Source organism: Macrobrachium nipponense, chromosome 12, assembly GCF_015104395.2.
Source record: "Macrobrachium nipponense isolate FS-2020 chromosome 12, ASM1510439v2, whole genome shotgun sequence".
NCBI lineage: Eukaryota > Metazoa > Arthropoda > Malacostraca > Decapoda > Palaemonidae > Macrobrachium > Macrobrachium nipponense.
In genome coordinates, this window is record NC_087205.1 from 90,945,616 (window position 1) to 90,973,071 (window position 27,456).

Here is a 27,456-nt window from a genome sequence, read left to right on the forward strand (position 1 = left end):
CCTTCCATCCTCCAGCTCGGGTCAGGGTTAGTATTATCTCAAGTCCAGAATGATATTGGTCTTTTTTTCTAGGGCAGTGAACTTCTAGCAGCCCCCAACTGCCTTCCATCCTTCAGCTCGGTCAGGGTCTAGTAGGTATCTCAAGTCCAGACTGAATATTGGTCTTTTTTTTCTAGGCCAGTGAACTTCTAGCAGCCCCCAACTGCCTTCCATCCTTCAGCCTCGGGTTCAGGGTCTAGTTAGGTATCTCAAGTCCAGACTGAATATTGGTCTTTTTTCTAGGAAGTGAATTCCTAGCACCCCCCAACTTCCTTCCTCCTTCAGCCTCAGGGTCGTTAGGTATCTCAAGTCAGACTGAATATTGGTCTTTTTTTCAGGCCAGCGGAACCTTCTAGCAGCCCCCAACTGCCTTCCAAATCCTTCAGCCTCGGTCGGTTTTTTAGTAGGTATCTCAAGGCCAGTGAATATTGGTCTTTTTTCTAGGCAGTGGAACTTCTAGCAGCCCCCCAACTGCCTTCCATCCTCCAGCCTCGGGTCAGGATCTAGTAGTTATTCTCATCCAACTGAGTATTGGTCTTTTTTCTAGGCCAGTGAAACTTCTAAGCAGTCCCCCCACTGCTTTCCATCCTTCAGCCTCGGGTCAGGTCTGAAGGTATCTCAATCCAGACTGAAATTGTCTTTTTTTCTAGGCGTGAACTTCTTAGCAGCCCCCAACTGGCCTTCCTCCTCAGCCTCGGGTCAGGGTCTAGTAGGTATCTCAAGTCCAGACTGAATATTTTGGTCTTTTTTTTCTAGGCCAGTGAACTTCTAGCGTCCCCCCAACTGCCTTCATCCTTCCAGCCCCTCCGGGTCAGGGTCTAGTAGTTATTCTCAAGTCCAGACTGATATTGGTCTTTTTTCTAGGCCAGTGAACTTCTAGCAGTCCCCCAAACTGCCTTCCATCCTCCAGCCTCGGGGTCAGGGTCTAGTAGGTTTATCTCAAATCCAGAACGGAATATTGGTCTTTTTTCTAGCCAGGAATTCTAGGCAGTCCCCCCAATTGGCTTCATCCTCCACCTTGGGTAGGGTCTAGTAGTATCTCAAGTCCACTGAATAATTTGGTCTTTTTTCTTAGGCCCCCCGTTGAACTTCCCCCCTTAGCGTTCCCCAAACTGCCTTCCATCCTCCAGCCTCGGTCAGGGCTCTAGTAGGTATCTTCCCAAGTCCAGACTGTATATTGGTCTTTTTTCTAGGCCAGTGAACTTCTAACAGTCCCCCAACTGCTTCCATCCTCCAGCTTAGGGTCAGGGTCTAGTAGGTATCTCAAGTACAGAACTGAATGTTGGTCTTTTTTCTAGGCCAGTGAACTTCTAACAGTCCCCCAACTGCCGTTCCATCCTCAGCCTCGGTCAGGGTCTAGTAGGTCTATCTCAAGTCCAGACTGAATGTTGGTCTTTTTTCTAGGCCAGTGAATTTCTAACAGTCAAGACTGCCTTCCATCCTCCAGCCTCGGGTCAGGATCTAGTAGTTATCTCAAGTCCAGACTGAATATGGTCTTTTTTTCTAGGCCAGTGAACTTCTATCAGTCCCCCAACTGGTCCTTCCATTTGCCTCAGCCTCGGGTCAGGATCTAGTAGTTATCTCAAGTCCAGACTGAATATTGGAGTCGTTTTTTTCTAGGCCAGTGAAACTTCTAGCAGTCCCCCAACTGCCTTCCATCCTCCAGACCTCGGGTCAAGGGGTTAGTAGGTAATCTCAAAAAAGTCAAAGACTTGAATATTGGTCTTTTTTCATAGGCCAGGCGAACTTCTAGCAGTCCCCCAACTGCCTTCCATCCCCTCCAAGCCTCGGGCGGGTCAGGGTCTAGGCGGTAGGATCTCAAAGTCCAAGAATGGAATATTGGAGGTCGTGTTTTCTAGGCCAGGTGAACTTCTAGCAGTCCCCAAACTGCCCTTCCATTCCTCCAGCCTCGGGTCCAGGGCGTCTAAGTAGGTATCCTCAAGTTCCAGGACTGAATATTGGTGCTTTTTTCTGGGCCAGCGAAACGAAATTCTAGCAGTTCCCCAACCAACGTGCCTTCCATCCTCCAGCCTCGGGTCAGGGTCTAGTAGTGCTCTCCAAGTCCAGGACTGAGTTATTGGTCTTTTTTCTAGGCCAGCGAATTTTTAGCAGTCCCCCAACTGCCTCCATCTCAGCCTCGGGTCTAGGGTGTAGTAGTTATCTCAAGTCCAGACTGAGTATGGTCTTTTTTTCTAGGCAGTGAACTTCTAGCACACCCCCAACTGCCTTCCATCCGTTCAGCCTCGGGTCAGGATCTAGTAGTATCTCAAGTCCCAGACTGATATTGGTCTTTTTCTAGGCCAGCGAACTTCTAGCAGTCCCCCAACTGCCTTCCCATCCTCAACCTCGGGTCAGGGTTTTAGCGGTATCTCAAATCCCGACTGGATATTGGTCTTTTTTCTAGGCCAGTGAATTCTAACAGCCCCCAACTGCCTTCCATCTCAAGCCACCAAGGTCAGGGTCTAGTAGGTATCTCAAGTCCAGACTGAATATTGGTCTTTTTTCTAGGCCAGTGAACTTCTAGCAGCCCCCCAACTGCCTTCCATCCTCCAGCCACAGGTCAGGGTCTAGTAGGTATCTCAAGTCCAGACTGAATATTGGTCTTTTTTCTAGGACAGTGAACTTCTAGCAGCCCCCCAACTGCCTTCCATCCTCCAGCTTAGGGTCAGGGTCTAGTAGGTATCTCAAAAGTCCAGACGAATATTGGTGTTTTTCTAGGACAGTGAACTTCTAGCAGTCCCCCAACTGCCTTCCATCCTCAGCCTCGGGTCAGGGTCTAGTAGGTATCTCAAGTCCCAGCACTGAATATGGTCTTTTTTTCTAGGCCAGTGAACTTCTAGCAGCCCCCCAACTGCCTTCCATCCTCCAGCTTAGGGTCAGGGTCTAGTAGGTATCTCAAGTCCAGACTGAATATTGGTCTTTTTTCTAGGCCAGTGAATTTCTAGCAGTCCCCCAACTGCCTTCCATCCTCCAGCCTCGGGTCAGGGTCTAGTAGGTATCTCAAATCCAGACTGAATATTGGTCTTTTTTCTAGGCCAGTGAACTTCTAGCAGTCCCCCAACTGCCTTCCATCCTCCAGCCTCAGGTCAGGGTCTAGTAGGTATTTCAAATCCAGACTGAATATTGGTCTTTTTTCTAGGCCAGTGAATTTCTAGCAGTCCCCCAACTGCCTTCCATCCTCCAGCCTTGGGTAAGGGTCTAGTAGGTATTTCAAATCCAGACTAAATATTGGTCTTTTTTCTAGGCCAGTGAACTTCTAGCAGTCCCCCAACTGCCTTCCATCCTCCAGCCTCAGGTCAGGGTCTAGTAGGTATCTCAAGTCCAGACTGATTATTGGTCTTTTTTCTAGGCCAGAGAACTTCTAGCAGTCCCCCAACTGCCTTCCATCCTCCAGCCTCGGGTCAAGGTCTAGTAGGTATCTCAAGTCCAGACTGATTATTGGTCTTTTTTCTAGGCCAGTGAACTTCTAGCAGTCCCCCAACTGCCTTCCATCCTCCCAGCCTCGGGGTCAGGGTACTAGTAGGTATGTAAAGTCCAGACTGAATATGGTGTTTTTTCTAGGCCAGTGAACTTCTAGCAGTCCCCCAACTGCCTTCCATCCTCCAGCCTCGGGTCAGGGTCTAGTGGGTATCTCAAGTCCAGACGGAATATTGGTCTTTTTTCTGGGCTAGTGAACTTCTAGCAGCCCCCCAACTGCCTTCCATCCTCCAGCCTCGGGTCAGGATCTAGTAGTTATCTCAAGTCCAGACTGAGTATTGGTCTTTTTTCTAGGCCAGTGAACTTCTAACAGCCCCCCAACTGCCTTCCATTCTCCAGCCTAGGGTCAGGGTGTAGTAGTTATCTCAAGTTCACACTGAATATTGGTCTTTTTTCTAGGCCAGTGAACTTCTAGCAGTCCCCCAACTGCCTTTCCATCCCCTCCAGCCTGGGGGTCAGGGTCTAGTAGGTATCTCAAGTCCAGACTGAATATTGGTCTTTTTTCTAGGCCAGCGAACTTCTAGCAGTCCCCCAACTGCCTTCCATCCTTCAGCCTCGGGTCAGGGTCTAGTAGGTATATCAAGTCCAGACTGAATATTGGTGTTTTTTCTAGGCCAGTGAACTTCTAGCAGTCCCCCAACTGCCTTCCATCCTCCAGCCTCGGGTCAGGGTCTAGTGGGTATCTCAAGTCCAGACTGAATATGGTCTTTTTTCTGGCCAGTGAACTTCTAGCAGCCCCCCAACTGCCTTACATCTCCAGCCCTCGGGTCAGGATCTAGTAGTTATCTCAAGTCCAGACTGTGTACTTGGTCTTTTTTGTTTCTAGGCCAGTGAACTTCTAGCAAGCCCCCCAACTGACCTTCCATCCTCCCAGCCTCTGTCAGGGTCTAAGTGGGTATCTCAAGTCCGGAACGGAAATATTAATTGTTCTTTTTTCTATGCCCAAGGTGAACTTCCTATCGAGTCCCCCAACTGCCATTCCATCCTCCAGCCTTCGGGTCAGGATCTAGTAGTTTATCTCAAGTCCATACTGAATATTGGTCTTTTTTCGTAGGCCAGTGAACTTCGATAGCAGTCCCCCCCAACTGCCGTTCCATCCTCCCAGCCTCGGGTCAGGGTCTAGTAGGTTATGCTCAAGTCCAGACTGAATTATTGGTCCTTTTTTCTAGGCCAGCGAACTTCTAGCAGTGACTTCTCGTTGCCCCGGCCCAAAGCTGCCTTCCATCCCTCCATCCTCGGTGGTCCAGGGTCTAGTAGTATCTCAAGTCCCATACTGAATATTGGTCTTTTTCTAGGCCAGTGAACTTTCTAGCAGTCCCCCTCCAAAACTGCCTTCCATCCTCCAGCCTCGGGTCAGGGTCCTAGTAGGTATCTCAAGTTCCAGACTGAAATATTGGTCTTTTTTTCTGAGGCCGCAAGGGCGAACTTCTAGCAGTTCCCCCAACTGCCTTCCATCCTCCAGCCTCGGGTCAGGGTCTAGTAGTTATCTCAAGTCGCAGACTGAGTATTTGGTCCTTTTTTTCTAGGCCTAGCAGAATTTTTTAGGCAGTCCCCCCAACTGCCTTCCATCCTCCTGCTTATGGTCCTGGGTGTAGTAGTTATCTCTAAGTCCATACTGAATATTAGGTCTTTTTTATTTTTCTAGGCCAGTGAACTTCTAGCACCACCCCCTCAAACTGCCTTTCCATCCTTCAGTTCCTCGGGTCAGGATCTAGTAGTTTATCTCCAAGTCCAGAAGCTGCAATATTGGTCTTTTTTCTAGGCCCGTGAACTTCTAGCAGTCCCCCCAACTGCCCTTCCATCCCTCCAGCCTCCGGTTCAGGGTCTAGTGGTATCTCCAAGTCCAGACTGAATATTGGTCTTTTTTCTAGGCCAGTGAACTTCTAGCAGCCCCCCAAGACTGCCTTCCCATCCTCCCCCATGCCTCGGGTCAGGGTCTGAGTAAGGTATCTCCAAGTCCAGACTGAGTATTGGTCCTTTTTTCTAGGCCAGTGACTTCTAATACCAGCCCCCAACAACTGCCCCCTTTCCCCCCCCCAAATTCCCCCCTCCAGACCCCCAGGTCCAGGGTCCTAGTTAGGTATCCCTCAAGTTCCAAGACTGAATATTGGTCTTTTTTCTAGGCCAGTGAAAACTTCCTAACTAGCCCCCCAACCAACTTGCCTTCCATCCTCCAGCCACAGGTCAGGGTCCTAGTAGGTTATTCTCAAGTCCAGAACTGAATTATGGGTCTTTTTTCTAGGACAGTGAACTTCTATCAGCCCCCCCAACTGCCTTCCCATCCTCCAGCTTAGGGTCATGGGTCCTTAGTTAGGTTAATCTCAAGATCCAGACTGATATTGGTCCTTTTTTCTAGGACAGTGAACTTCTTAGGCAATCCCCCAACTTTTTGCCTTCATCCTCCAGCCTCGGGTCAGGTTCCTGTAGGTAATCTTCAAGTCCAGACTGAAATATTGGTGTTTTCCCCCTTCTAAGGCCAGTGCCTTCCTAGCCTGCCCCCAACTGCCTCCATCCTCCAGGGCTTTAGGGTCAGGGTCCTAGTTAGGTAATCTCAAGTCCAGACTGATTTATTGGTCTTTTTTCTAGGCCATGAATTGTCTAGCAAGTTCCAACTGGCTTCCATCCTCCAGCCTCGGTCAAGGTCTTATAGGTATTTCAAATCCGACTGAATATTGGCTCTTTTTTCTAGGCCCCCAAGTGAACTCTAAGCCAGTTCCCCCAACATGCCTTCCTCCCTTCCAGCCTCAGTCAGGGTTTCTAGTAGGTTATTTCAACTCCAACTGGAATATTGGTCTTTTTTCTAGGCCATTGTGAATTCTAGGCAGTCTCCCAACTGCCTTCCAATCCTCCAGCCTGGGTAATGGTCTAGTAGTATTTCAAATCCAGAACTTAATTATTGGTCTTTTTTTCTAGGCCAGTGAACTTTCTAGCCAGTCCCCCTCCAACTGCCTTTCCATCCTCCAGCCTCATGGGTCAGGTCTAGTAGGTATTTCTCAAAGTCCGACTGATTATTGGTCTTTTTTCTAAGCCAGAGATGCTTCTAATAGCATTCCCCCAACTTCTTCCCATCCTCCAGGCTTCGGTTTTTTTTCAATGTCTAGGTAGGTATCCTCAAGGTCCAGCTGAATATTGGTCTTTTTTCTAGGCCAGTGAACCTTCCCTTAAGCATCCCCCAACTGCCCTTCCATCCTCCAGCCTCGGGTCAGGGTCTATAGGGTATATCAATCCCAGGACTTGATTTGGTGGTTTTTTCTAGGCCAGTTGAACTTCTAAAGCAGTTGCCCCCACTGCCTCCATCCTCCAGCTTCGGGTCAAGGGTCTAGTTTGGGTATCTTTTTTCAAAGTCCAGGACCGGGCATATGGTCTTTTTTCTGGGCTAAGTTGGTGACTTCTAGCAGCCCCCCACCGGCCTTCCATCCTTCCCAATCTCGGGCAGGATCTTAGTATTTATCCTCAAGTCCGACCTGAGTTATTGGTCCTTTTTTCTAGCCCATTGGAACTTCTAACAGGGCCCCCCAACTGCCTTCCATTCTCCAGCCTAGGGTCAGGGTTGTAGTAGTTTTCTCAAGTTCCAACAGACTGAAATATTGGTCTTTTTTCTAGGCCAGTTGAACTTCTAGCAGTCCCCCCAACTGCCTTCCTCCTCCAGCCTCGGGTCAGGGTCTAGTAGGTATCTCGATCCAGACTGAATTATTGGTCTTTTTCTAGGCCCAGAACTTCTAGCAGTGCTAACGCCTTCCATCCTCCAAGCTGGTCAAGGGTTCCTATTAGGTATTTCCTTCAGTCCATACTGAATATTGGTCTTTTTTTTCTTAGGCCAGTGAACTCTAGGCATCCCCACTGCCTTCCATCCTCCCAAGCCTCCGGGTCAGACTAAGTAATATTAAAGTCCAGACTGAAATATTGGTTTTTTTTCTAGGCAGTGAACTTCTAGCAGTCCCCAACTGCCTTCCATCCTCCAGCCTCGGGTCAGGGTCTAGTGTATCTCAAGTCCAGACGGAATATTGGTCTTTTTTCTGGCCTAGTGAACTTCTAGCAGTCCCCCCAACTGCCTTCCTCCTCCAGCCTCGGTCCAGGGTCTAGTAGGTTATCTCAAGTCCAGACTGAGTATTGGTCTTTTTTCTAGGCCTTAGTGAACTTCTAACAGTCCCCCCAACTGCCTTCCATTCTCCAGCCTAGGGTCAGGGTGTAGTATTTATCTCAAATTTCACACTGAATATTGGTCTTTTTTCTAGGCCAGTGAACTTCTAGCACCCCCCCAACTGCCTTCCATCCTTCAGCCTCGTCAGGGTCTAGTAGGTATCTCAAGTCCAGACTGAATTATTGGTCCTTTTTTCTAGCCAGCCCGAACTTCTAGCAGTCCCCCAACTGCCTTCCTCTCCCAGCCTCGGTCAGGGTCTAGTAGGTATATCAGTCCATACTGAATATTTGTCTTTTTCTAGGCCAAATGAACTTCTAGCAGTCCCCCAACTGCCTTCCTTCCCATCCTCCAGCCTCGGGTCAGGGTCTAGTAGTATACTCAAGTCCAGACTGAATATTGGTCCTTTTTTCTAGGGCCAGTGAACTCTAAGCAGCCCCCCGGGCCATGCCCTTATCCTCCAGCCTTCCTTCCGGACTAGTAGATCCTCATCTAGCCTGGGTGGGTATTGGTCTTTTTTTCTAGCCAATGGAATGGTTTTTTTTTTTTAGGCTTCTAGCAGTCCCCCCCACTGCCTCCATCCTCAACCTCGGGTCCAGTCTATAGGTATTTCATTCCAGATGAACTATTGGTCTTTTTCTAGGCCAGTGAACTTCTAGCAGCCCCCCAACTGCCTTCCATCCTCCAGCCTCGGGTCAGAGTCTAGTAGGTATCTCAAGTCCAGACTGAATATTGGTCTTTTTTCTAGGCCAGTGAACTTCTAGCAGCCCCCCAACTGCCTTCCATCCTTCCAGCCTCGGGTCCAGTCTAGTAGGTTATTCCTCAAAGGGTCCAACTGATATTGGTCTTTTTTTGGGCCAGTGAACTTCGGTAGCAGCCCCCCACCCCCTGCTCACCTCCGCCTCCGGGTCAGGAATCTAGTTAGTTTATCTCCAGTCCGAATGATTAGGTCTTTTTTCTAGGCCAGTGAACTTCTAGCAGCCCCCCAACTGCCTTCCATCCTCCAGCCTCGGGTCAGGGTCTAGTAGGTATCTCAGTCCAGAACTGAATATTGGTTCTTTTTTCAGGAGTGAACTTCTGCAATCCCCCCACTGCCGGCATCCTCCAGCCTCGGGTTTTTTCGGGTCAGGGTAGGATCCAAGTCCAGACTTGAATATTGGTCTCTGGGCCAGTGGAATTCTAGCGCCCCCAACTGCCTTCCATCCTCCAGCCTCGGGTCAGGATCTAGTAGTTATCTCAAGTCCAGACTGAGTATTGGTCTTTTTTCTAGGCCAGTGAACTTCTAGCAGCCCCCCAACTGCCTTCCATCCTCCAGCCTCGGGTCAGGATCTAGTAGGTATCTCAAGTCCAGACTGAATATTGGTCTTTTTTCTAGGCCAGTGAACTTCTAGCAGCCCCCCAACTGCCTTCCATCCTCCAGCCTCGGGTCAGGGTCTAGTAGGTATCTCAAGTCCAGACTGAATATTGTCGTTTTTCTAGGCCATTGAACTTCTAGCAGCCCCCCAACTGCCTTCCATCCCCCTCCAGCCTCGGGTCAGGTCTAGTAGTATCTCAAGTCCAGACTGAATATTGGTCTTTTTTTCTAGGCCAGTGAACTTCTAGCAGCCCCCCAACTGCCTTCCATCCTCCAGCCTCGGGTCAGGATCTAGTAGTTATCTCAAGTCCAGACTGAATATTGGTGTTTTTTCTAGGCCAGTGAACTTCTAGCAGCCCCCCAACTGCCTTCCATCCTCCAGCCTCGGGTCAGGATCTAGTAGTTATCTCAAGTCCAGACTGAGTATTGGTCTTTTTTTTCTGGCCAGTGAACTTCTAGCAGCCCCCCTTCAACTGCCTTCCATCCTCCAAGTCCTCGGGTCAGGTGGGTCTAGTAGGTATCTCAAGTCCAGACTGAGTATTGATCTTTTTTCTAGGCCAGTGAACTCCTAACAGTCCCACAACTGCCTTCCATCCTCTAATCCTCTCTTCTTTACGTTTCCCCTGGCACCTGACTTCCTTCTGTGCCCACTTTCCACGGATCGGTCCAAATCTATCCTTCTCAAAGGGGACACTCTCAATTTGTTTTGGTGTTTTTCACAGAAAGCAAAGAAGCTTGCCAGTTCCATATCTGTTTCTAGCAGTCCCGCCTCCAACTCACGCCTATCTTGCAGACATCTCCCGAGCAGCTGCCTGAGCTTATCGTTCTCCTCTCGAAGGTTCTCGTGTACCCCTTCCAGGTGTTCGACATGTATTTGCTTGTCTTGTCTGTCGTATTCCAGCCTTCCAATCTCCCCCTGGAGCTGACTGATCAGACGCACTTTTTTAGCAGCCTCCTGCTGCAACTCCTGCAGGCAGGCCTCACACTTCTGCTTCTCAGCATCCCTACACTGCAGGAGCTCTTCCTTCTCCTGAAGGTCGCACTTCCTTCTTTCGTTCTCGTTGCGAACCTCTGTTAGTTGATGGTCCATCTCGCAGATCTTGCGCCGAAGCTCTTTAGCCTCGTCTTGGCACTGCTTAGCCTCGCGTTCCTTGTCATCGAGTTTTCTCACCAGCGCTTGGATCTTCGCCTCGGCCTCGTTCATTTTCTGTGCGTGATTCCTCGCAGCCGAGTCTTTCTCCTCGTTTTTGCACTCGACGGTGATCAGATGCTCTTTCAGGATGTTGACATTGTCTCGGAGCTTCTGATTTTCATTTTTCAATTCGTTCTCTCTGCGCAACATCTGGCGTTTTTCTTGTTTCAGTTCACGAATTTGTTCTAGCAACTTTTTATTACTTGCCTCTAGTTTCTCTTGCTTCTTCCTGTGAAGCTCTGCCTGGGCCTCTTGAAGGGTTATTTGTTCCGCCAAGTTTTCTTTCGCGAACCTGTCTGGGTTGACTTTCAGGGGAATGTTGGGTAAATGAGGCGTTTTTTCCTTAAGTTTTTGCTTCCTCGTAGTGTTCCTTTCTTCCCAGTGGTCCCTCATTCCCCTGGGGGTCTTATCCATCCTTGGTGTTGGTGTTCTCCATCTCCTAAACTGCCTTTTTGTCGTATTCCCTTTCCTGACATTCTCTTGATTATAATCCGGGCATCTTGGGTCAGTGTCTCGGAATGTCTCTCTGCCTCTGGGCAAGTTGTATGTCTTCCCCGCATCACATTCTGACCTTTCTGTTTTAGTCAAGATGTCCTCACAGTTTAGTTCCTTCTTTAATCTCCTCAACATATCATCCAATTCCTTTGAAGAGGTTTCGCAGATGACTCTTGGCGGAGATCTTTCCAAACATTCAGCCGTTGACGATGAGGCTGACGATAGGTCCGAGCATGTTGACCTGCCTAATCTGGATAAGATGTACTGACAGATTTCATCAATATCTAATCTGATCTGATCTTCTCGCTTCACTTCCTCTGCAGAGTTTTCGCAGATGAATCTTGGCTGAGAGTTGGGTTTCTCTTTTTCTAGTAGATCGCAGACAACAGAGTTCCAAGAGGCACCAGACACTAATGTACGTTGGTTGCCTTCCGTCTCCAGGCAGATGTTTTCGAGTTCCAGTTGTGTGTCTTCCCAGCTGTTTCGCAACAACTTCTTCACCAATTGCTCAAGTAAGTACGACATTTTCTTCCTATGGACCTTCTCCTCTTCATGGTCCTTTCTGAGAGTGTTTAAGTCCTCTACGGTCCTGTCCAAGATGTCCTTCACATCCACCCTGGTCAAGTGATATCCAACCGAGAAGACGTTGACCGCTGCAAGAGCACCCATAACAATATTAAGTGGAGTTGCGATGCGCCAGCCACTTCCAATTATTAACTGATAAGTTCGTGCAAAAGCACGTCCAATGGTAATATTACAATTCATAATGTTTTTCATTAACGAAAACATGATTTCTATGCCAGTCTCCCTACGCTGCGCTAAGCTTATCGACAGAATCTGCCACCTGTTCCTTTTCCTTGGCGCTGGGAGTCGAAGCTCTGCAGAGTCGGGTTCTTCCCAGAGCATTCCTTCCTTCCTTCCCTCAATCCTTCCTGGCTCCCTTCCTGGCTCCCTTCCTCCCTCCCTTCCTGGAACGTATGAAGAGGGAGGAGGAGGAATCTGACGACTACGAAGATCCAAAGATTTCCTCGAGAGACGAATCGTCTTTATCTGAAGAGACTCTCAAATTTCAGTGGGAACTCTCTGGATATCATTTTTACATATTTCTTCAAGATTTTTTCTTCCTGATATATGTTTTTGAGCGGGTTGCGGGGAATCGGAGGCTTATGAATATATATACTAATATTATATATATATATATATATCTATAATTGTATTAATAATATATATACATATACATGCATACATACACGCATGAACACACATCTCTCTCAAGTATAAAAGGCCCACTAAAAACACTCCGGTTTAAAGCAAAGGACTATATTTCGGTGGTTTTACTTCCACCCTTGATAAGTAAGTCCACCGAAATGTAGTGTTTTAATGGGCCTTTCATACTTGAGACGCATCCTGTTTTAACAGAAGAATTTATTTACACACACACACACACACACATATATATATATAGTATATACACTATATCATATAAGTAATATATTATAAGATATGTAACCTTTTAGAATAGAGATATATTTCTGACTCAAATTATATATATATATATATATATATATATATAGATAGTATATATATATATAGATATATATATATATATATATATATATATATATATATATATATATATATATATATTAGAAATATATATATAATACATATATAGACTATATATATATATATATATAATATATATGATATATATATATATATATATATAGTGTATATACATGTATATATCATATATACGTATATATACATATATGTGTATGTATGTTATATATATATATATATATATATATTATATTATATATATATTATATATATTTATATATATATATATATATATATATCTATACATATATATATATACTTATATATATATATATATATAATATAAATGTATACTATATATATATATATATGTGTGTATATATATATATTATATATAGCATATATACAATATATTATATATTATTATATATATTATATATATATATATTACATATACATACATATTTATCTATCTATCTATCAGGGTCAATATATCTTCAACTGCTTCTTCTTCATTTCAATATCTGTTCGTCAACACAGATTATTAACAGTTGCTTATATATATTATATAACTATATATTGCTATATATCTAGCATATTTCATATGTTTTATATCCACTGAGATAGAGAGAGAGAGAGAGAGAGAGAGGAGAGAGAGAGAGAGAGAGAGAGAGAGAGAGAATTATCTACTATGAGATTCAGGGCCTCTGTAACACGGTTTTTTCGCAATAACTTTTTATCTATGCATTTCATAAATATAACGCTTATTCAGAATACATATTATATCAACACATAAATTTTGAGTGTATTCTGCACTACGTAGGTTGAATAAATTTGGTACTTATAATGTAAAAGTGACCTTTTTTGAAGACGGGCCAACTTACTCAGAGAAAAGGTTTCGAACGTACTCGTTACGTAACTTATGACATCATTTCTTCCCTCTTTCTCGATGGATGATTGGCTATACGTAACGAAGGCTAAACCTCTGGCAACAATGACATACAAATTTAAATACAAGCAAAGCAGTACACCTTTATGAACTCTGAAACCTCTCCACTGATAATTGTCATAATGAACAAACCAACAAAATGTGTTAATAAATACAAAAACACTTCGATTATTAGTCTAACTCCCAAAATGAGTTTCCAAAGAAATTACAGTCTACTTTATAGGTCACAATCAGATTGACAAGATGTAGGGAATAGTTGGTAATTACCAAAAACATAGTAGACAAGCTTGATTTGATAACTGCTATATATCCAATGTCAAGCAATTTTTATTTATTGGCTATCTACCTATTTACTGAAAAAAATAGTCGGTACCGTATATTGGCTCTAAACCTTCACCAATAATTATTGTCAGAATGGTGACTTCATGAGGCTCCACCCACTTTCGCCTCGTTATAATTCAGGATAACACTGAAGGCTACCATGGGCATTGTTGCATTAGAAAATTTAACTTCTGGCTATAAAAACTAATTTCTCGAGTAGTTGTAAGAAGTGCTAAATGATCCTCAAGGATCCCAGCAGTTGGTGTAAACGTTTAATTTATGTATATTACTGCTATACTGTTGCGGCACTACTGCTACAGTAGTATTACTACGTTAGCACTGATACCCCACCAACATCTATGTATCTGTGTTTCAGAGCCGATGGAATTTCTGTCTGGTGGATGGGCGGGGCAACATTTAGTCAAAAGGTGTTTGTTTACCTTGCTTACGTAATGAATGTTTTTTCGACTCTTGGCTCGTAATCATTGGCCATGGCGTCGGCTACATTTTTACTCTATAAAAATTAAAACTATCGGGTTTAGGTTATTGATAATGCTGAGAAAATTTGTGTGTGGTTGTAAAATATACATATGTCAACTTTCAGCTACATCCGATGCTTTGACAAGAAGCAAAGTCAAAAAAACCGTGTTACAGAGACCCTGAATCTCATAGTACATACTTAATATTGGTTTGTCAGTTTGCTAATGTTGTCGAGAGAGATAGAGAGAGAGCATTCCATTCAGACGTATATATTAAATAAAATTAAATAAAAGATGGATTGACTAAGGCTAATGAATTGCCATCATCTTCCTTTTTTCTACGAGTTTGCTGTAAATCATAGTGGGTACTAAAGACAATATTACGACCTGTACTTGAGCACATAAATAAATGTATCAATACTTTTAAGTCCACTATAGCTTTCCCATCAAGTCGTCTGGTAGAGCGGCACTCGGAGGGAGAGAGAGAGAGAGTGATGGTAATAAACGAGGCTGTGTTATCTATACGTCTCAAATAACTCTCATATCCGCTTAGTTTTGAGCACTGTCTCTCCAGATATCCGAGGTGTCTGGGAGCGGTCGACAGTGCGAAAAAATAATTATTTCGAAAATTCAGCAAAAATATAAATTTTATGCCAACAACGTTCATTTTGCTGTCATTTTTTCTAAATGTTAGTATTTTAAAGTGGAATAGTCAGAATTTGAGTCCCAGCCCGCTAAATACGAAAAAATGTGAGTTATTTAAAAAAAAAAATCTTTACTTTTTTTATATTTTCGTTCGTAATCCAAAAACTATGAAAGTCAGGCGAACGAATTTTCTTTTATGAGAAAGCCAATAAAATTCTCTAAATATCGACATATAAATCAATGGAAAACGAATAAGTCCAGCCGGTGAAAAAATTGATAGAAAAGAGGGTAAGAAACAGAGCGCTGCCCGGCGCATGGTGAGAATTATCACTAGAATTTTTTTTTTTTTTAAGAGCCCTATCTCGGTTATTTTTCATTGAAATTACTTTGTAAATATACGAAAATGTAGAGGAAACGTTGAAAAATAATGTTACCGTTGTTAACATTATCGTTCGTAGGTCAAATGTTATAACAGTTAGGCGAATGAATTATTTTTTATGAGAAAGCCAACAAAATTCTCAAAATATCGACATATGAAACAATGGAAAACGAATAAGTCCAGCCGGTGAAAAAAATGATAGAAAAGAGGGTAAGAAACAGACCGCTCTGCCGGTGCATGGTGAGAATTATCGCTAGAAAGTGGTTTTTTTTTTTTCTTCTTCTTCTTCTTCTTTTTAAGAGCCCTATCTCAGTTACTTTTTATAGAAATTCCTTTGTAAATATACGAAAATGCAGAGGAAAAGTTGAAGAATAAAGGGAGAGTAAAAAAAATGGCTTTGGTAACGGTAACAGTTTCATTTTGACGTTATAATTTGATCGAAACGAAAAAAAATGTTACCGTTATCAACATTTATCGCTAGAATAACAATTTTTTGAGGACCCCTATCTCGGTTATTTTTCATAGAAATTACTTTGTAAATATACGAAAATGTACAGGAAAAGTTGAAAAATAAAGGGAGAGTTAAGAAAAATGGCTTTGGTAACAGCAACAGCTTCATTTTGACATTATAAGTTGATCGAAACGAAAAAAGATGTTACCGTTGTCAACATTATCGTTCGTAGCTCAAAAGCTATACATAACAGGCGAATTTCTACCTACTACTCCAGACGAAGTAGTTCCATGGCTTGCTTGGTTGGGTTTAGGTTAATCCTTGAGAATTCCAAGAAAAGTCATACCTAGTCCATTAGAAGCCTCCTTATCTTGGCATCTTCTGGAGATTCAGAGCCCTGCCGAAACTCCAATCGTCTCTTATGGGATGCACTAACGCATTTTCTGTTACTTTTACCATAAAAACTACGCGACTGCATGTTGGAAAACTATTGTTTTTGCGTGACGTAACCATGTAAACATACACTTGTGTCAACAACAGCTCGCACGTGGGTCACTGTCGGTGCGATCAGCTGATTTCATTGAGAATTTTACTACCCCAGGGATTTGAGCATGCGCAGTAGAGGAAAACTACTTTGCTGGCGTATTGATACCCGTGATACACGGTCCAAGGTATCTCTCATATTCGCTTAGTTTTGAGCACTGTATCCCCAGATATCCGAGGTGTCTGGGAGCGCTCGACAGTGCGAAAAAATTATTATTTTGAAAATTCAGCGAAAATATAAATTTTATGCCAACAACGTTCATTTTGCTGTCCTTTTTTTTCAAAATGTTAGTATTTTATGGTGGAATAGTCAGAATAAGAGTCCCAGCCCTATAAATACGAAAAAATGTGAGTTATTTAACAAAAAAATTTTTACTTTTTTTTATATTCTCGTTCCTAACCCAAAAACTATGAAAGTAAGGCGAATGAATTATTTTTTATGAGAAAGCCAATAAAATTCCCTAAATATCGACATATAAATCAATGGAAAACGAATAAGTCCAGCCTGTGAAAAAATTGATAGAAAAGAGGATAAGAAACATAGCGCTCTGCCCGGCGCTTAGTGAGAATTATAGCTGGAATTTTTTTTTTTTTTTTTTTTTTTTTGAAGAGCCCTATCTCGGTTATTTTTCATTGAAATTCCTTTGTAAATATACGAAAATGTAGAGGAAACGTTGAAGAATAAAGGGAAGGTCAAGAAAAATGGCTTTGGATACGGCAACAGTTTCATTTTGACGTTATAAATTGATCGAAACGAAAAAAAATTTTACCGTTGTCAACATTTATTGCTAGAATAACAATTTTTTGAAGAGCCCTATCTCGGTTATTTTTCATTGAAATTCCTTTGTAAATATACGAAAATGTAGAGGAAAAGTTGAAAAATAAAGGGAGATTTATGAAAAATGGCTTTGGGGTCACTGAGAGGAAAATGTAGGTGCGATCATCTGATTTCATTGTGAGAATTTTACTACGCCAGGGATTTGAGCATGCGCAGTACAGAAACTACTTTGCTGGGGTATTGATACCCGAGATACACGGTCCAAGGTATGATCTAGCCTATGGAAATCGCTACTTGTCCGAAAATAAAAAAAAAAATGCCCCTACCACACATACGAACAATTTCGGTAAATTTTACGTACCGCTACGTCAGTTGGATAGATAGGGGATAAAGTATTTTACGTACTATTTACGTCAAGTTGCCACATGAAAGGGTATGATCTAGCCTATGGAAATCGCTACTTGTCCGTAAAAAAAAAAAAACAAAAAAAAAAAAAAAAAAAAAAAAATCCCCTACCCCACGTACGAAAAATTTCTGTAAATTTTATGTACCGCTACGTCAGTTGGATAGATAGGGGTAGAGTATTTTTATGTACTATTACGTCAGTTGGACATGAAAGGGATAATATGAGTCATATTATATTAATATCTATCTATCTATCTATCTATATATCTTCATTGGAGATATATATATATGTATATATTATATTATATTATTATGATATATATATATATATATATATATATATATATATTATATATAAAGGTTTTTTTGCCACGAAGGAAAAAATGAAAAAGCTATCTCGCTTTTTCATTTTTTCCTTCGTGGCAAAAAAACCTTTATTTATACATAGCATCACGTTTTATATACTTCGTGATCAAGTTATTCATATATATATACATATATATATATATATATATATATATATATATATATATATATATATATATATATATATATATATATATATATATATGAACGTCCTCGTCTCTGCATATCTGGAGCTGCCGTGAGTGAGGAACCTTCACGCTCACAAATACGCACCTATCTGTGGTTACTTTTCCTCTTTGTTTTTTACCTGCACTTTGTAGGATTACTTCCTGCTTTGTTTCTTTTATTGGCATTAGGACAAGCTTGAGAGTGACTGGACCGCTGTCACCCAACAAACAAAAAACTGTTCAGAGACATGTCTTTAAAATTTGCCTAAAGTGAAACACAACATTGTCATTAGACATGTTGGAGATACAGATTACATCTTTACTGGGATGATAATTCCCCACAAAATTTTTTACATCACTCCACTTAGCAAACATGTCTTTAATCACTGAAGTCGGCACATTATGTATGCCCGTTCATTCTGAATTTTTCAAACCACGCCCTGCTGCCTTAAATTCACTAACAGAAGCACTCGTAGGCTTCTTCTTACGAAGATCGGCATGCAACATCCTCCAACACCTTGCTACGAGTTCTTTCTTAAATTCTAGAGTTTCTTGCCTTTTTCATAAAAGGGCTGGCACTTGGAACTTTCTATGGCTCCATGATGGCTTATTTAGCAGTTGCATGACCCCCTGAAAAGAAATGGGGTTAATCTTTTATTGGGCAGAGACGCCCTCAGGACAGCCTGGCTGCCGAAAATTCTTGGCAGGATCAATCAAGACCCGTCCTCCAGCAGATCGTTCACCTAAGCTGCAAAAAAAAGTAAGTAGCCATTCGTTAATGGAATAAAAAAAAAGGACTCAAATCCTCCTCCTTACTTCTCTTCATCATCAGGCTGACTACTGACTTCCGTTTGGTGGGGTTCATCTGCCATTCTTCCTTCGCGTGTCATGTCGAGTCTTCATTGACGCGATTCACAAATTCACGATACGACAAAACGCAACACAGCCTTGCATGAAATAAAGATAGGTAAATATAGCACTGAAACGTTAAATTCACAAATCTCGACATTCCGGCAATTTGAATTCTAATTTTATATACGCTCATAAGCATCAGAGATCAACTATGAAAACTGCAATCCGTCATTCCGAAATTTCATCACGAAGGGTTATTTCACTTTCAGTCCCCTTTTAATAAATCATGAAAACAAATATTCGCACATACACTTCGTTCAGTAATTTGCTATTATCCTCATATTACCACGTTACTCGATTAAACCTAGCAGTTGCTATTGGAAATGCAACGAGAGGTGGGTGTAGTCTTGCTATGACGAAATGGTGGCAAAGCAAAGCATTCTCGCACTGAATGACGTTCGCTGTAAAGCCACGCGCCAGCCGTTCAAATCTCATTTCCTCGAGGTGCAGCTTTTGTAGCCTGGTTTTTCATTTATTATAGTTCAATACGGTCACCTGGTTTCCTGCATGCTAATAGCCATAGTCTGCATATTTACAAATAATATATCTTTATCCATAGTACAAGGCAAATAATAGATACTCCCTCGTACAGACCTCTTGTAGCCAAACATCTCAGTCTTTTTAATCCAACGTAAAATTATGTTTAGGTCTGTTTGGTTAAAAAAAGTCCTTCCCATTGGCAAACCAATTTCGTACCATTTTGTTGCATGCAACAAGTTCATTATTCTTTTTTTTTAATCTTAAGCTTATCATGCTAATGACGTTGTATGGAGATATAGATATATCGTTTTTTTTAAGGTTATGTTACTTAAAAATACAGACATCTGAATAATGGAAATGCAATTTCATATTTCTGTAAATATTCAGACTGAAGTCTCAAATAAGCAGGACTACCGCAAGTTGGTGGGATTTACGATTACCTAAAATGATTCCTTGAATCGAAACGTAACCGGAGTAGCTCTCTCTCTCTCTCTCTCTCTCTCGTCTCTCTCATCTTCTCTGTCTCTCTCTCTCTCTCTCTCTCCTCTCCTCCATAATTGCAGATCAAATTATGGATCACAACTTGCTGCTGAACAGTCAACACGGTTTCAGACAAAACAAATCCTGCCTATCAAACCTACTGGAGTTTTTTCATAACATGATTCGTATTTACGACAGCAATAGAGCAATAGATATACTCTACTGAGATTTCCAAAAGGCCTTTGACAAAATTCCACACAAGGAACTAATGACAAAAGTTAGAGCTTTAGGAATTGTAGGAGAAATAGGAGACTGGATCGACGACTGGCTAACGTATAGAAAACAGAGAATCGTAATACATGGTGAAGAATCAGAATGGGCAGATGTAACAAATAGAGTTCCTCAGGGTTCTGCCCTTGGCCCTCTCTTGTTTTTTTTATTTACATTAATGACATTGAAGTAGGTTTAACTAGCAGGATAGCAAAATTTGCAGATGACACCAAACTAGGTGTAAATGCAGCAGACCTAGATACAGTGGAAAGTTTAAGAAATTATTTAAAGAAAATAGGAGAGTGGTCAAAAAGATGGTAAATGCTTTTTAACTTGGACAAGCGTAAAGTGTTACAAATAGGAACAAACCAACCTTATGCCAACTACATGCTGTTTGGGAATGACATAAATAAATGTAGAACAAGAAGAGAACCTTAGAGTCGTTATTACCAAGGACTTAAAATCCACAAAACAGCGCATAATAGATGAAAAGAAGGCACAGAAACTAGTGGGATATATAAAGACGCAGTTCAAATACAGAAACAAGGAAACGGTGCTGCAGCTCTACACATCCATAGTTAGACCTCATCTTGATTATGCAGTATAACTTTGGTTACCAACACTAAAAAAGGACATAAATAGATTAGAAGGGGTACAATTAAGAGCCACAAAGTCAATTCCATCTATCAGGCAAATAGGTTACCAAAGACGGCTAGGGATCCTGAACATGTACGGATTAGAAACACGACGATTGCGAGGACAACTAATAGAAACATTCAAAATACTGAAAGGCATAACAAAAGTAGACAGTAACATATTTACGATAAACGAAAAAATGACAAGAAACAATGGATGTAATCTAGAACTGAAGAGATACAACACATCTCATTGCGGGAATTTCTTCACATACAAGATATGTGACACGTGGTATAAACTGTCACCAGAAGTTATAATTAAACGGCAACAGTATGGTTGGTTTTATAAAGTTTAGGTGTAACACCAAGCACTGGGGCAGCAAAGGCCATTCAGCGCTTACTGCATTAACTATGAAATTATAATACGTGTTATATCATATAAAGCAGGTTTATTTCTTTGAGATAATTTACTATATTTTGAAGTGGGGCATTTTCTCCCAATAGTTCTTCAAGTGATCTATTATATATGTTGTTGGATCTTCGTTTTCTTTCGAATGTACGGCATTCAGTTAGCAGATGACGGACTGTGACCAGAGTACGACAATGATCACAGTAAGAGGCCTGTCTTTCCTCGCCTTGCAACATCAAGTATTTGTGTGTTAAGTATGTATGTCCTATTCTTAATCTTATTAATATGACATCTTCCCTTCTTTGACATTGTTGTCTATTCCAAGATTTTACAGATGATTTAATATGCTTTCATTTATGATTTAATTCTAGCCATTCTTTTTCCCATTTTGATGACAGTATTCATTTATTGTTGTTTTAATGTCATTGTAAGGTATTTGCATTTTTTTGATAGACTCCTTTTTTACTGTCTTTTTACCTTCTTTATCCACCTCTTCATTACCCTTTATGCCCACATGGGAAGGGACCCAACATAGTTTTATATTCATCGATTTCCGTTTTACTATTATATCTGTCCACTCCCTTATTTCTTCAATTACGGGATTTGAAATTGTGTATTGTTTTAGCGCTTCTAAAGCACTGTAAGAATCCGTGTATATTACAAAGGTATCGTTTGCCTTTCCCACCATAAAGGTATGTTTTATAGCCTCTCATATAGCATTTATCTCTGCAGTGAATATCGAGCATATTTTTGGAATTTTTTCCCATATTTTTATAATTTTTGTTACTACAGCATAGCCTACACCCTCCTTCGACTTGGAGCTATCTGTATAAATACTAATGTCCCGTTTATGTTTTTCCTGGTGTGACAGAAATTCACTCCTTAATTGTGCATCTGTTACCTTCTTATTAAATGATTTTTCACAGATTTCTAGTTTAGCATGTCTCCACGGAGGTATTTTAGGAGTGGTTATTTTTTTATATGCTACTTGTTCCTAATTTTAGATGTTCTATATCAGGTTTTAATCTATTCTCCAATGGTTTAGGGGCTCTTGGTTTATTGTCATAATTATTTGTTATGTTTTTCATATATTTGGTGTTTGGATTATCATTAAGGTTATTTATTTTAGCTATATATTTTAATCCTATTTCTTCTCTTCGTACTTTCAGGGGATCTATTCCTGCTTCTACATGCAGACTTTCCACGGGGGAAGTTCTGTACTCCAGTACATAGTCTAATACCCATGTTATGTATGACATCTAGTTTTGTTAATAGGGTTTTAGAAGCACTACCATATACTTGACATGCATAATCAAGTTTACTTAGACAAATAGCCTTATATACTTTTATCAAAGAGGTTCTATCAGCACCTCATTCATTATGCGCAATTACTTTTATTATATTTAAGGATTTTCTCACTTTTATCGCCAATTGTTCTATATGTTCTTTAAATAAGTTTTTTTATCAAGTATTACACCGACGAATTTTATCTGATCATCCAATTATATCATTATTTATGAATAAAGTAGGAATTAATTCCGGTTTTCTTGATATTGTAAATCTGACTGCTTTTGCTTTTTGCGGTGAAAATTTAAAACCCTTGTTATCGGCCCATTTTTTTACCCTATTTATGGCTGCTTGCAATCTGTTGGTTATGTCCAGCGCTTTTTCACCACTACTATTGGTGGGATCATCTCCATTATCTCATTTATTGCTATTGCAAACAACGCCACGCTTAGTACACTACCTTGGGGGATTCCTTCCTCCTGGATAAATGATTCAAGAGATTTCTGCCCCCACTTTGACTTTTATATATCTTTCTGATAGGAATTCCCTAATATATTCATATAAATTCCCTCCTATTCCCCATTCTATCATTTTTTTTTTAAATCCCTCCCCTCCAGGTGGTATATGCTTTCTCTAAATCAAAAAATACTCCTATTGTTTGTTTTTTTACCAACCATTGCATTTTGTATCTATCTCTCTTGTAATCATTAAGAGGGGATCTATGGTATATACTTTTTTTTCAAAATCCAAACTGTCTGTTTGACAATAGCTGTTTGTTTTCTAATACCCATATCAATCTGTTATTCACCATTTTTTCTTGCTTAGACAACTATAGTAAGGGCTATTGGCCTATAGCTGGTTGGTGACTGGGTCTTTTCCTGGTTTTAAGCCTGGTACGATTAAAGATTCTTTCCGGGTTTTAGGCATGCTGTGAGAACGCCATAATTCGTTGAAAATTTCTAATAAAAATGTTTTGCTTTCATCTGGTAAATTTTTTATCATTTCATATCCAATATTGTCTTCCCCTGGAGCTGTTGGATTTGCAAGTTTCAGGACATTTTCCAGTTCTTCCATGGTGAAAGGAAGATTATAGTTTTCCTGATTATTAGATTTTATTGGTATTGGGACATAATTTTTAATTTTTAATTGGAATTTCTTTGTATAATTTGAGATGCTAGATGTTTTGGCGAAGCATTTACCCAATTCATTTGCTACTAATGTGGGGTTTGAAATACAGTTGTTTTCTACTTTTAATGTAGGTAATGGTTCTGGGCGATATCTACCCTGCAGTTTATTTATTTTCTTCCAGATTTCTTTGTCTTGAGTTTTAGAATTTATATTATTAATATATTTTTTTCCACGAATTTCTTTTGGCTATCTTGAATATTCTTTTCTGCTTTGCTTTAGCTCTCAAATATGCAATTCTATTGGCATCACATTTATGGCTCAGATATCTTCTAAAGCATGTTCTCGTTATCTTCCTTGCTGCTTTACATTCCTCGTTCCACCAGGGTACCAGTGGTCTAGTCGGATTGCCTGAGGTAACTGGAATAGTTACATTTGCTTTATCATCTATTGTTTTTACTAGATGTTCATAAGCATCTATGTGGTTTGTAAAGTCAGATAGTTTTTTGTTAATCACCGTTTTCTCTTTATATATATTCCAATTTGCTTCCTCCATTTTCCTCTTCGGTATATATGTTATATTAGTATTATTTTTTAGCTCAATTTGTATTGGCCAGTGGTCACTCCCAAATAAATTATTATTTACTTTCCAACTGAAATCTGTGGCAATTTCTGAGGAACATAAAGTGATGTCTATTGCAGATGTGGTATTATGATAAACATCAAATCTTGTTGGAGAACCATCATTTAAAATAATCAAATTTTTTTTATCTATAAAATCTAGGAGAATAGTTCGTCTCCTGTCAGATGATGTACTTCCCCACATGGGATGTATGGCGTTAAAATCACCTACTAATAAGTAAGGTTTTGGTAACTGTCCTATCAGATTTTCTAAATCTCCCACTTGTAATGGTCTATTATTTCCAAGATGATCTATTAAGCGACTTTCTAAAGACTGTTCCATATATATTGAGCATATTGTTATTTTTTTTTCCAGGAATACTTGAACTGCACATGCCTGTATTACCGAGTTAATCCTAACAGGTTGGCATTTGATTGAAGAATGCGTTATGATTGCAGTTCCTCCTTGGCTGTTGTCCTTTAAAATTTGTGTTGATTTCCACACATTATAATTTATGCCAGCATTGAGAACATTGTAACCTATTTTAGTTTCCCGTAAGCAAATGATATTTGCATTACATTCTCTAACTAATGATTTTAAGTTTTCATTATTTGATACGTATCCTCTAATGTCCACTGTAAAATAGACATTTTAAGAAGGTTTTGGGTTTTGTTTTATCATCTTTATTTGTTTTCCTGAACTTTGAATTTTATTGAAGTTGTATAATTTTGCTGTACTTTGTTCTTCTTTTGGTGGCTGATGTATTTCTGCTATTGTTTTCTTTATTGGCTGAAGAGTCTCAGATGTTCTTTTTATTAGAGGTGCATTTAAGTGGCTTTTGATCTTGGGTTCTATTTCAATACTTTCTTAATAAACCAAAAACCAAAAATATACTGTTCTGAATAATGTATGGTGTTGTAGGATGAATATTGTATTAATAAGTCATATTTTTATTTTCAGATATTTGGTATAGGTTCAAAAAAAGTAGGTAGCTACCTTGACATAAAGGAAAAATGGGGCAGAGAAAACCTCAAAGTTATGATTATTTCATTGTCTTAGACTTTGAGGCCACCTGTCAAAAGAACATACAACTGGTGCCACAGGTGTGTTGGTGCACGTAATATTTTATAATCATGTTTTTGCTTTTACATCTCCATGGTGTGTTATGAGTACATTTGCTTTTACATCTCCATGGTGTGTTATGAGTACAGATAATTATTTACCCTTAAATTTAAACAGTATACTAGCTCATAGTCTTGTAAGACATGAGATCATTTAGCTGTGTTTTGTCATTCTCATATATCTTTGCTTACCCTCTCACTATAAAGCTCTCACACTCTCATTCTTGATATTTTTTAGGCTTTTAAGAAGTAACACAACTGAGCTGTTTTTACTTGGTATTTTGTGTGTAGTTTTACTTTACATACTTCATCTGTTTGTATGCTGATGCATAACTAAATCTGACTGCTATTATATATTTCTTTAGTAGTTTTTGGTGGCATCTCTATCACTTTTGTTTTAGCCAATGATTTCCAGGATTTATTTTTTCTCTCCACATATTTTCTTATTGACACAGCATCTGCCATCCATATGCCTTTACTTCATAATACTGCAAAGTTTTGAATTCCTTCCACATAGTCTTACCAGACTTTTTTATGCAAATGGAAACAGGTGAATCTATACTAATAAAGTATTATCATTCAGTCCTTGTCTCATATTACACTGGATAATGAAGCTTGATATTGTGATGCACCAGTTGATAATAAAAAACCATATCATGTATGTTTTCACTGTTCCAAGTAGTAATATTTGCAATGCATTTAAGAAGGGGGAGAAGTAACTTTTTAAATTTGTTCTTTGCAGGAAATCATTGAATTCCCAGCCCTGAAGGTCAATTCCACAACATACGAAGTTGAGACTAAATTTCACCAGTTTGTAAAACCTGTTGTGCATCCACAACTAACCAACTTTTGCAAAGAGTTGACGACTATTACACAGGTAGGAAACTACTGGTTGCACCATGACAATCCATTACCATAGTAAGAAACACTGCTTTTGTAAAACTAGCATTTAAGCAGATTTTTCAGGTGTCTATGTGGGATCATTTTACTTCCGCAAAAAAATAAGTACAAACTCAAATTTTGTGCAGTATGATTTTGATCATAATGCACAGATATTATTTTGTATAACAGTGATTATTTTTTTACTAAAGACTTAATTCTGATGCCAATAAGGTGTAAAAAAAATCCAACCAAAATAAACCTTGGGGAAATGTGTTTCCTAGGCCAAAATCTGAAATGCTCGTCCTTGTCAGGATAATAAGGAATTCCCAGCACTGTATAATGATATCATTCAGTGACTATCAATTTCTGAGAACAAATAACTAACAAAATAATACAGACATGTGAAGGACTATGTATTGGGTTAAAAAACATCTTTGAACACCATAATAAAGATAAATGCAAAATGAAGGCCATCGGCGTAGTAAAAATTATATACATACACGTCTTTCTTTTCATGATAATAATAATGAAGTGTTTATCCTTTTTGTGAAACAAGAACAGCACAAATATAGTATTTGGTACACCATTAAGCACAAACATCATAAAAGGGAATCATTTCTGTGAAGCTATGATTATGATAATAAGCAAATAAACACTATGAGACAGAGTTCAGCATGCGGTAAAAAACAAGCTCAATTGAAATCTCATATATCTATTGTTTCTCAGTCACACCAGTAATTGAACTTGCAACATGCATCAAAGTTTTCAACAGAACATCATGAATTGGTAGTGATATTGCTGTCTTACAGCAGAAATGTATACTTTGATTAAAGAGTTAAAAGTTCAAGGGGAAAATACTATTGTCATGTTTCATGACCTGAAACTTTTGAGTTCTGTGGCAGAAGTGTCTGTCAAATGGCTATGAATGAAAGTATGAGATTAAGTGCCTAACATTGTCATCAGTAACTTGGCGAAGCATTTCAAGAATGGGTGGGTATGTTTTCACACTGGTGCCACTACATTTGCATGAATGATGCATGGCATGTCTTTTTGGGCACAGCTGCTGGAAACGCATTGGTGCTTTTGCATGAACAGTGAATATCCTGTTGGAGATGGTGGTGCAGGCTCTATATTAGTGACAATTGGTACAAATGACCCATTTTCAATGTTGAAGCCATATTCCTCCTTTGCAGTACTGTGCTCAGGTGCTTCCATGTGCTCACTTGGTGATGCACCCTTAAAGAGTGAAAGTGGCAGGTTCTACCTGTGTGTGGCATGCGCTCCACTGGGACATACTTGGAAGAAATTACATTCAGGTAGCGCATCATGTTCAAAGTCACATTTTTGTCCCATGCACCACCATACAGACACACTACAGGCTTCTCTTCCACATTGCCAATGGTTTCCTTATCAGCTGATATGTCACAGCCAGACATAATAACAAGCTTTTGCACAACTCCTTTCCCAAAGACTGATTAACTGTTGTATGTTG

At 40.2% G+C, this 27,456-nt stretch overlaps 1 long non-coding RNA gene across 1 annotated transcript in view; it reads left to right on the forward strand.

The window, feature by feature from the left end:
- LOC135225044 (uncharacterized) overlaps positions 1–27,456 on the forward strand; it is a 203,081-nt gene that overhangs the window by 33,855 nt on the left and 141,770 nt on the right. Inside the window, exons 3-4 of the long non-coding RNA XR_010316893.1 lie at positions 24,922–25,064; positions 25,825–25,959. This is a non-coding gene — a long non-coding RNA (uncharacterized LOC135225044). The remainder of the gene's footprint in view (positions 1–24,921; positions 25,065–25,824; positions 25,960–27,456) is intronic.